The following is a 12,335-nucleotide window of genomic DNA, read 5'->3' on the forward strand; positions in this document are numbered from 1 at the left end:
TAATTTTTGTCTTTTTTATGTTGGTGATTTCATCCGAAACATCGATAGAGTTTTCCCGCTTCACTCTTTGAATTTTGAAAAATTCACCCGATGGGTATGAGAAAGTTTAGTACTGAAGAAAAGGATATATTGTGCAAGATAGTACATAATCATAAATGCCTTGAAAACAAGCGAAGCGATGTCACATCAGTGACAGCAAAAAAGAAAGCCTGGGAGCAAGTTGCGACGGAATTCAATGCGCAAGAATTCGTGCAAAAGGTAAAGTTTAGGTTCAATAAAGATGCATGATAAAATATCGCCAGGTTTGTACGCAATTTTAATCAATAGTTTTATCGGTGGTTAGAACTAAAGTACTTATCTGAAATAATTTTTGTATAATGGCCTAACTTCACACTACAGAAAGGTATGTTTGTAAATTAATACTGCTTTTTTTCAAACAACATGTGTATGCTACTTGCTACTGGCGTTAAAACATACACTCCTACATGTATGCCAGTTTAAATTATAAAAATCGTTAGATAATTCATCATTTTACCAATCATTATGTATGACCCCAAGCTGTGACCAATTATTTTGCTAGTACACAACTGAATTGAATTAAACATGTGTCGGGGTAATTATTCCATATCACATATCCAAGTTTACTCCTTGATCTTGATGGCATGATCATGTGTTACACGATGCTTGAGTGTGTTGAAAGAGCCTAAAGCTAATAAAAACCTGGGTGCCACAAAAAAACAATCTCGGGGTCTTGTGGGAATAATTTTCTTGATGTGCATTTTACTATTATCATTAAAATGCTATAAGTTTGTTTTGTCCAGGTTCCTTCAGTGTACTAAATTAAAACAAGCATCATGTACCACAGATACAATATATACGGTACAAGATCATTCCATCTGGATGAAAGAATAAACTTTGATATTACACTGAACGTTTACTCAATAAACTTTTATTTATTTGTTATTATTTCAGCTTTAACTTTTAACAATTAAGTATTAAGAAAGTTGGACACACTAAAATATCTAGTGCATATTTAACTTTAGTCACTATTTTAGGAATTTATGCTTGTTATTTTTTTTATAGCGCACTTCGTTGCACTACAAATATGCTGGGAAAATATGAAGATGAGGAGGAAGGAGCTGGCTGCAGAATCCCGGTACAGAATGGGAACAGGGGGTGGACATTTCATCCTCAGCAAGCCTGCATTTGATGCAGCAGTGCCTCACTTAACGGAAAATCTTGGTTTTCTCTGGGACAGAGATGCTGTTGCAGGGGAAGAGGCAGCTGCTGTCCCAGAGGAGACTGCTGTGGAAGATGTGCCTCGTGATCCAGCTCCTGCTACTTCAACTGCACCAGTCCCTCAGACTTCTGCCCAAGGCAACTATTTGAATATTGTATTGTGTCTGTTCTCACACTTCATTCAAAAGTAGCAAAATGTCCAGTGTACTGACTGAAAACATTTGAGAAATTAGAAAATGGTGGTTTGAGTACTAATGATGCTTGATTGTTCTGCAGAACACAATTTTCATTCCTAAAAGTAAATGGTTAGGATAAATACATTAAAATGCCACATATATTATTTATTTTATTTATTTAATATTTGTTGCGTGCCTACCTACAGCTTATGGCCTTGGGTGGTAGGCACGATACAAACACAGATACATACAGACAGAACAAAACAATACAAAATACAAGACAACAAAACAAAAACAATACACACAACATGCAACATTTAACAATTAGTAAATAATTTCTTTACAAATATAATTCAGGAAAAAAGAAAACTAACTTGAAACAATATAATAATTAACCACAAAAAAAAATTAAGTTATGTATAGTTGTATTTTTTTTTTAAATTTTATTGTGCTATCTAATACAGGAAAGAAACTTGCATATTTATTGTAATTTTTAGTGATTCTGAATAATAGATCATTTGTTTTACTTAATGTACAAATTAAAGATTGCTTACGACTATTGAAAGTAGGTATTATAATTCCAGTATTGTGAAGAAAATAATTACAATTAATTGTATTTTTGTAACAATTGTGTACAAATAATGCATCATATTATCATCATGTTCCCCGAAGAACTAACACATTGCTAAGGGTAGATGGCAAAATAGTTTGTGTTGGTTGATTGTGCAAAAGCCACTTATTGTAAGTGATAACAAACAGAATATTGTACAAGTAATGGGGAAAAAGAGGCATAGTACATAACGTAGTAGTTGTCAACATTAGGAATGACTGACACCATCAATCTGAAGTCTGGTTACAAAATTACACTTTATAATGCATGTTTCAATCATATTTGATTAATACTACACCCAATTCAGATTGAACATTTATATGCATTAGTTGAATTCTATCTCATTCGTGCACTTAGAAATTATAGGCTGATGTTGTATAATTTTAAATAATTAACATTGATGTGATAGAATCTTCAAACCCAAACCATAAAGGTGAATACTAATTGGCATATCTCAATAAACTTCTTAATTTAGAGGCAAATTTGTTAAACATTAATCTCACAGCAGATGATTATATTTTTTTTCTCATCCTCACAAAACATATTTGCATTCTTTGTATATTTCAGAAGACCCAGCTTCAGACAGTTCTTGTGAGGATGTTGCTCCTACTCTTCAGCCTCGATGCTCTACTACAGCTGCTAATTCACACAAAACATTTATTTTGTATTTGGGTGTATAATTTTCAAGAGTCAATTGCATGCCAAATAACGTAGGTATATTATTATGAAGTAATATATTACATACAAAGCAGACAATTGCATTGTTGCTTTAAGAATTTCATGTTTGTATTAACTATGGCAATTAAAACCCAACAACTTATTCGTAGCAGATGTAGTATTTTTCATATATTATTTTTCATCACACACTCATGAGTCATCAACTTACCTACCCAGTGGCAATAATGATTATTCACTTTACGTAAAGTTGGTGAATGGAGCATTGTTAAATACATGCAACAATGTTAACACCATTAAGAGAAAATCGAGACGAATAAGTCAATCTTCACTTGGGAAACATAATTAACTTTTCCATCCATTTGTACATTTATGTATTTTGTTTTCGTTAAATGTATCTACTGATATTTTAGTGTTATCAAATTTCAAAGTGAAATCTCGTTCCTAGTTATTTCAGTGATTAATCCCAATTGTACAATATTCTCTGATACCACACATCAAATATGAGCATAGTGTTTATCTAAAATTTGTAGCCCTGGTGTTTACTTAAACCACCACTTATATTTACTTCATAGGTTCAAAGTTAGACGGCAAAATGAATTGAATTTAAAGGTCAACAAAATGAACAATGAATTGGACAGTTATGTTATACATAAAAGTTTTTCACTTGGACCACAGCACTTATGAAAATCAAAGGACTTTGAAGTGGCCATTAAAAGGAAACAAAAGTATTTACTATTTATGTACAAATATGTACAAATATATATATATATATATATATATATATATAAAATAAAACAGGGTGTGCTGAATCACAAAACGTATGAGCCAGAATGAGTTACAATAACATTACAGGTTTACTCAAAGGGGTGCAAAGCACATGACGAGGTTTCTTCCAAAGTCATGTCAATAAACACACATTAATACCACATCCCGTAATTCAAAATCCAAAAACATCAACTCACAGAAATTGAACATTTTCAGATGCATACTGAAAGTAATAAACATAAAGTAGTGGTATGTGAAATATGTATGTAATGTACATGTATGTGTACGTGAAATGTTTTATCTGATGGAAATTACATACGGCATGCAATATAAATTAATGTGTGTGGCAGAGCATTTAAATAAAAGTAACAATTTAAATAAATAATAACATGCAAAGGTGACCATAAAGTATTTTGTATTTTGTAACCATATTATAAATACATGAAATACATACATAGTAGCAGTCAATATCAGATCTCAAACAGATATGGCTAAAGGTCTCCAGAGAAACATCAGACAGAAATGTACAAGAATTATGAAGGGCTTTTAACACTGTGTACTATGTTGTGATTTGTGTTAATAGTATTGAAATACTAAGATCGTGAATAAAATTAACAACTTAAAAAGTGTTGCCACAAGAAATAACACACTACACAATCAATTATATATATATAAATTAAAATGTTATAGTTCAATAGGTTCCATAACAATATTTCTTGATATTATCTTGTTATGTATTAATGCATGATTATTAAACAATTAAAACAACTGTAACAAGAAAAATTTTAAAATGTAAAATCTTTGCTTTTGGCATTGCATTTAAAAGATTTGTAGCTGTACTTTTGTATTTTCATAACTTTACACTTCTTGTCAAAAATAAAAAACATTGTAGAAGAATATTTTTATTTTTTTTAAACAAACAAGGGTAGTTCAGTGGTAAACCACATGAGTGCTTACTACAAGCCTAGGCAAAGTTTGCCCACAATTTCCCTGAAATGTGTTTGTCTAAATAACATGCAAAATCATTAAATAATAAATTATCTTCAATATGATGTAATTCCTGCATGTATGAATGTTCCTGGTCATGACCACTAACTGATCTGCACACAGCTGGCACACGAGGGGCTGGAACTCGCAGCACCGAGCACTGAGTGGAGCCACGACTGGCGGCAGCAACAGGAACTGCAAGACAATCAACTAATTTTCAATGTTCCATTTGGAAACATTCTTACCCAACACAATGAGAGTATTTCAATCATGAAACCAGTTTTTACCCACTGATACCCAATGTTTTTGCATAATACATAGTTGAATTCACAGTTTCCTACCCATTTTCACCACACCTGTATATCTACATGTTTTTAAACAAATATATTTTATATTACTTTTCTTTCTTAAGATATAAACCATTTTGACTAAACAAAAGTAAAATGAAATAAGATCCTGCAATACAATCCTATATCATAGGTAAGTGAACAAAATGAAACTTGAGACAACATAAATATGTTTGCACAATAATACTTTTAACAAAACATTACCTATTTCATCAAGTTAAAATACAAAAGAATCAAAAAGCAAAAATATAAACCAATGTACTTCTTTACTCAGACATTTGTAAAAGGCTGCATTATTAGAAAGTTCATGTAAAATTTCTTCATTTAATTGACATTTGTTTACAAGTTGGAAACAAAATGCCAGGGCCTGTAGGTATGTGAAGGATTAAAGGAAATGCAATGGAATGGCTTAGCAACAAATGAAGATATATCATTGAATTATTCATAAGTAGCCATAACAATGAGTGCAAAAATCATAAAATATTCATTCCAGCCAAACAAACCTAATATTAAACGGTACGATCATGGTCACTGAATTCAAAAACCCACGTAAAACAATGTGTGTAAAAATCATTTTAAAACAGCTTATTGAAATGCCGGATGATGAACTCGTTCCTGATGGCCATGCGCGCCCATGTCGGAGAGGAACTGGTGGGATTGGCACATCATTGTTGGCCTGTAACAAACCAATCAATATATTACAATGCAGGCAATAATTGTTTATAGGTACATTATCATTACTATAGTGTAAATGGTCTCTACCTTAGCTTTGTTTCAATTATAAAACATGTTTGTTTTACACACACGCACGCACGCACTTGCACGCACGTACTCTCACACACATATACACACGCAAGTTGTGTATAAACAACAGAAGACACCATCAGAAAAATACAGCAAAAAGCTTTTCATCTGGCATGCTATGGTTTGCCTTCAGTAATGTAGCACCAGTCGAGCCCCTCATTTGCAGATTTCTTCAGGTGGATTTCGCCAGTAGACCTTGGCTGCCAAGATGTCTAGTTGGCTTCAATGTTTATTGCCATTGCCTTTTTAAATATTTGTGCAGTGTTCCTATTTTATAGCTGTTTATATATCACATTATAGGTACAAAAGCATTTGTATTTTCAAAGAGGAAGTAATATGTAATAAACATCATTGCAATTCACAAACTGAACAAGTATTTGTTTTATGCACTTCATTTGCAAATAATACACTAAGTTACAGGGAAGAAATCCCAGGTGTCGCCAATACTAATTAATAATATATAACAAAACACTTCTCACTTGCAGCTCATCTTCTTCCACATAATCATTGTGCCTGATACCAATGTTGTGACAAATGGCACAGGCAACAATGATAGCTGCTGTTGTCTGCAGCTTGTTTCGTAAAACAAGCTGCAAGCAGGGAAAGCGCTGCTTCCAAACACTGAACATCCTTTCCACCAGATTCCTCGTCCGAGCATGAGCCATGAGTACCTGTGTGATTACCTTAATGTGTATCATTACTACACATAATATGTACATTATACACATGTAAAACATGCTGGTTCACACTGTAATCAATAGAGACAACCTTAATATCACAGTTGAAACCAGCAATGGCGAATGTCACAAAAGTTTTAAATTAATCTTCCCTAGTGCAAATAACTTTCAAAAAATGTATTAATACCATATATATATATATATATATATATATATATATATATATATATGTGTGTGTGTGTGTGTGTGTAAACATATATTTGTATGTATAGATTAACTATCTAATATAATTTCCAAAATGTAACATTAAATTAACAATAATTGAAAATATGTTCATAACAATAACGATCTGGCTGTAGAAGAAAATGTTTTTCCCTTGCTTGGTGGTTTTACAATAATAGATGTTTGCACTTAAAAACTTTGCTGGTGTCTATTTGCACCATATTTTACTTTGCCAAAACAATTACGTTGAAGTTTAGAAATGAGTAAAGCTAAGGTGTTGGAGCAACAAATTTTGTTGCGAGCTTTAAGAGTTAGTATATGGAGATTAGTCCAGTTATGACACATTTGAAAACAATATATTATATGTATTTCACATTATTTAATTTAATCACACTTGCAGCTATAAAAATGCTGTTAATGTTGTTATGAACTATGTCATACCTCTGCTCTGCATCTGTACGGACTGGCTGCTCTGGTATGGGCATGAACAGGTATGGCAACTGTGGGTAACCACTGTCTCCCAGCAGCAGTCCCTGCACACGCCCATCTTCGAATAAGCTAGAGAACATTTCAAGAATATCATAAACACAAATTGTTTCAAACTAACCATGTTTTTCTAGTTACTAGTAGTACATACAATTGTGACAGCTATTTATATATGTGTATAAAGTTTAAACATATACCAGAAAGTGCCACTCCCACTACTGGAATAATTTGGGTAAGGCACATTATGCTTCCCTGAGCAAAGATTGGAGCGAATGTCACACCTGTCCACCAACAATTTGATGTTATTCTGAAGAACAGTCTGTTTTCAGTAAAAAAACTTACAATTCCACTTTTTTTTTTTAAATATTTCCTCACATTTACATTTTCTTAAAATCATACTTTTAGAACATACTATTACACCTTATGTACCTACACAAATATTAGTGTAAATGGTGAGATCAGTTGGTTACATTGGCCATGTCAACAAATCATGAATACAAGTGAACAGTTGGTTAGCTATGTTAACAATGCTATACATTAGAAAGAATGGATAGTATGAGGTTTAAGTTCTGTATCACATATCCAAGTTTTTCCTTTGATCCTGATGGCAGGATCCTGTATACATTGATCCTTAGATAATTGAAGTTTGCTGTTTTCAATTACTATGTCACTAGGTAATGGACAAAAAAAAAACACTTGTCATGTAACAATTAATTATGATCTAATATATATATATATATATATATATGTGTGTGTGTGTGTGTGTGTCAACACACACAAAAAAGGCATTTCCACAAGACCAGAGACATAATTTGTTTGTATAGCAAAATTCTAGATTTAATGTCAAGGATCTTTTGACATAGTAATTTAAAACAGCATTATGTACCAAATGATGAATTCAAAGCCAAGGAATGAACTTGGTAAGGTGATATGGAATAATTACCATGTAGGTGACTTAACCAATAACACTATTTCCAGGTTATTTACATGTACCTAACCTTGCAAAACAGACCTTTTTCTTAATATCATACACACATCCTTACAACTTGTAAAAGCTATAAAATACTCAAAGCTACGTAAGGTATCAATTTAATTCGATAGTAAAAAAATGTCAAGAAATTGACACAATAATTTGAGGATTTTAATTTTACATATTAAAGGGTGGCTTTTAGAATTACCAGATTCAAGAAAATGCCCTTGACAAATTGAAATACTTTACAATCAAGCTACCTACATGAAAGAACTATGTGCTAACATGAATATTGTATTAAATATTGAAATAAATACAAACTAGATAAATTATTTCAATTTATCTCACAATTCACATTTCATATTAAGGTCTGTCACGAAACATGTTTCAACATGCCTTAACAATGTTTACCTACGTACCTGTATACTTCCCCCCGAGCACCGCCGGGGCTTTTGATTTTTATGTGGGCGCAGTCACTCCTGTAACACCGGGAAAGTGTTAAAATCGTAGCTTGTTCAATCGAAATTCATCGCCAGTGGGAAACCGTATCAGATGTAGAGTATGTTGCGCTAAGCCGACAGAGATACGTCTGATCATTCGGGAAACTGTGGACTCGCTAACGCCTGTTAACTCGCCTGCCACCATCTGTAAATAGTATTTCACATTGCACCGATATGTGCCTATGCAAACCACAAATTAAACACCACATACTGAAGTGCACAATCGGCTAACCTAGGCAAAGAGTGAGAGATGGTATTATTGTAAACAAAAGGTATTGGTTAGTAACTATGATTTCTGACTGCTTACCTGGAAAGTGCCTGTTGCGTAAAATCGCAAGACAATTAGCAGCTGCAGGACAGGCGGTAGCGGTAATATTCGACGACTCCGTGGTTCTTCAAACACTAGCAAAGGCAGAATGTGATGCCGAACAAGATCCTTGGTAAAACGATATCGTCGTCTGAACAGCACGTCACTAAACCACTCCAGTGGATTTTTAAAATCCCTCAAATACCGACGTGGGTCCCTGGCAACGTTTCTTTCTTCATTTTCTAGAAATACTTCATCAATTAAATCAAGAAATTCCACAACAATTGGTTCTAATAACGCAGCCATCTTGAATTTTTTTCCATATTTCACTCCGAGGGCCCTCGGAGTGTGGCTGCGCGTACACTCCAACTATCCTTCGTTTTTACTCGGTTTCATTCGGATATTACTTCGTTTTTACTCCGTTCTCGACTGTGCAATGAAAATTCCTCCACTCAAACTCCACTCGCACTCGGAGAATTCTCGGAACGACTCTGCAAGCCGCCCTAAATGCTGAATGCATTGAGTTGAGAAAAAACATTAAAAATAGTTTCGCTGTCTGGAATGCAAGAAAATGTTTAGTCGGACATTTTTTAATATTGTTTAACATGTCTATAAAAGGATGTTATGTACATTAAGTTTTTTAAATGTTCCAGGAGTTTGTAAAAATCTTCAAATCACTTCCACTTTGAAATCTACGTACGCCTGTAGGCTTTGCTGAGATGGATTTTTTATATCTATTTACAGACGCACACGAGATAGTTACATAAATGAATCATCCAGTGTCAACAAGTTACCAATTCCAAATTAATATGTTTCAAAAGGTAATATCAATACAAACTTTTAATATATTATCTTCGAAATATATCTTCTGACTTTTTTTAAATAGATGTTTCCTAATGCATAATGATAAACACAATAAAAACAAATTTGATTGGAAAATTTGTAAATTCATTTTGAAAAAGTTAGGGCGGCTTGCAGAGTCGTTCCGAGAATTCTCCGAGTGCGAGTGGAGTATGAGTGGAGGAATTTTCATTGCACAGTCGAGAACGGAGTAAAAACGAAGTAATATCCGAATGAAACCGAGTAAAAACGAAGGAATATTGGAGTGTACGCGCAACCACACTCCGAGGGCCCTCGGAGTGAAATATGGAAAAAAAATTCAAGATGGCTGCGTTATTAGAACCAATTGTTGTGGAATTTCTTGATTTAATTGATGAAGTATTTCTAGAAAATGAAGAAAGAAACGTTGCCAGGGATCCACGTCGGTATTTGAGGGATTATGAAAATCCACGAGAGTGGTTTAGTGACGTGCAGTTCAAACGACGATATCGTTTTACCAAGAATGTTGTTCGGCATCACATTCTACCTTTGCTAGTGTTTGAAGAACCACGGAGTCGTCGAGGATTACCGCTACCGCCTGTCCTGCAGTTGCTAATTGCCTTGCGATTTTACGCAACAGGCAGTTTCCAGGTAAGCAGTAGAAATCATAGTTACTAAACAATACCTTTTGTTTACAATAATACCATCTCTCACTCTTTGCCTAGGTTAGCCTATTGTGCACTTCAGTATGTGGTGTTTAATTTGTGGTTTACATAGGCACATATCGGTGCAATGTGAAATAATATTTACAGATGGTGACAGACGGTAGCGAGTCCACAGTTTCCCGAATGATCAGACGTATCTCTGTCGGTTTAGCGCAACATGCACGACATCTGATACGGTTTCCCACTGGCGATGAATTTCAATTAAACAAGCTACGATTTTAACACTTTCCCGGTGTTACAGGAGTGACTGCATCCACATTAAAATCAAAAACCACGGCGGTGCTCTGGGAGAAGTATACAGGTACGTAGGTAAACATTGTTAAGGCATGTTGAAACATGTTTAGTGACAGACCTTAATATGAAATGTGAACTGTGAGATAAATTGTAATAATTTGTCTAGTTTGTATTTATTTCAATATTTAATACAATATTCATGTTAGCACATAGTTCTTTCATGTAGTTAGCTTGATTGTTATGTATTTCAATTTGTCAAGAGCGTTTTCTTGAATCTGGTAATTCTAAAAGCCACCCTTTATTATGTAAAATTAAAATCCTCAAATTATTGTGTCAATTTCCTTACATTTTTGTATTATCGAATTAAATTGATACCTTACGTAAGGATTTGTGTATGATATTAAGAAAAAGGTCTGTTTTGCAAGGTTAGGTACATGTAAATAACCTGGAAATAGTGTTATTGGTTATGTCACCTACATGGTAATTATTCCATATCACCTTACTAAGTTCATTCCTTGGCTCTGAATTCATCATTTGGTACATAATGCTGTTTTAAATTACTATGTCAAAAGATCCTTGACATTAAACCTAGAATTTTGCTATACAAATAAATTATGTCTCTGGTCTTGTGGAAATGCCTTTTTTGTGTGTGTTGATACATACACACACACACACACACAATAGATCATAATTAATTGTTACATGACAAGTGTTTTTTTGTCCATTCCCTAGTGACATAGTAATTGAAAACAGCAAACTTCAATTATCTGAGGATCAATGTATACAGGATCCTGCCATCAGGATCAAAGGAAAAATATGGATATGTGATACAGAACTTAAACCTCATACTATCCATTCTTTCTAATGTATAGCATTGTTAACATAGCTAACAAACTGTTCACTTGTATTCATGATTTGTTGACATGGCCAATGTAACCAACTCATCTCACCATTTACACTAATATTTGTGTAGGTACATAAGGTGTAATAGTATGTTCTGAAAGTATGATTTTAAGGAAATGTAAATGTGAGGAAATATTTAAAAACAAAGTGGAATTTTATGTTTTTCCACTGAAAACAGACTGTTCTTCAGAATAACATCAAATTGGTGGACAGGTGTGACATTCGCTCCAATCTTTGCTCAGGGAAGCATAATTTGCCTTACCCAAATTATTTCAGTAGTGGGAGTGGCACTTTCTGGTTGACGTCGTCCAGCCGACGACCACCCCAGAGCCCGACCTGCACACGCCAGTATAAGCTCCCGCTAATGGAACACACCCCTGGCCATGGCCCACCCGAGTCAGGCGAGCCGAACAGCGATTAAAGGCAAACCCGCGAAAACCTGAGTAGACAAGAAAAGAACCGTACTAATTCCTCCTGGAACATTAAATTAGGATTTTAGCGACAATAAAGTCTCTTCCAGACACACCCGTTTGGAGTCTAGCGTAATGAGGTCACGCCTGGCGCGAGAGAGGCCGAGCCTCCCTCGGACGCCATGCCAGTTCGGCAGTTCACCGCAGCTCACGGACCGGGGCGGACCTACGTCCCACGGAGGGGCAACAGCCTTTGTCTTCATCGAAAGTAACATCCGGTAAATTTAGTCACTAATTAACAGAACCTTTTTCTAATTAACCTCTCCATGAGTACCCGGTCCCTTTTTTCGGTCCAGGACCTAATCCGACCGCATCAGTTTAAAGACACCCCGCACCACACTTGGTCAGCGGGGTTGATCTTCAGTATACGGCACGGGCCGCCTCCCGCAACTCACAGAACTTTAATTAAGGTCACG

General features: G+C 34.6%; 1 long non-coding RNA gene across 1 annotated transcript; it reads right to left on the reverse strand.

Moving 5' to 3' along the window:
- Positions 1-6,135: 6,135 nt before the first annotated feature.
- LOC134529968 (uncharacterized) lies at positions 6,136-8,419 on the reverse strand. Its single transcript, XR_010074761.1, has 3 exons — positions 8,381-8,419; positions 6,947-7,063; positions 6,136-6,277 (listed from the first exon to the last, which is right to left on the reverse strand). It is a non-coding gene; the product is annotated as an uncharacterized LOC134529968 (long non-coding RNA).
- Between the last annotated feature and the right edge of the window lie 3,916 nt (positions 8,420-12,335).

The sequence above is a fragment of the Bacillus rossius genome, chromosome 2 (genome assembly GCF_032445375.1).
Source record: "Bacillus rossius redtenbacheri isolate Brsri chromosome 2, Brsri_v3, whole genome shotgun sequence".
In the NCBI taxonomy this organism is placed as follows: domain Eukaryota; kingdom Metazoa; phylum Arthropoda; class Insecta; order Phasmatodea; family Bacillidae; genus Bacillus; species Bacillus rossius.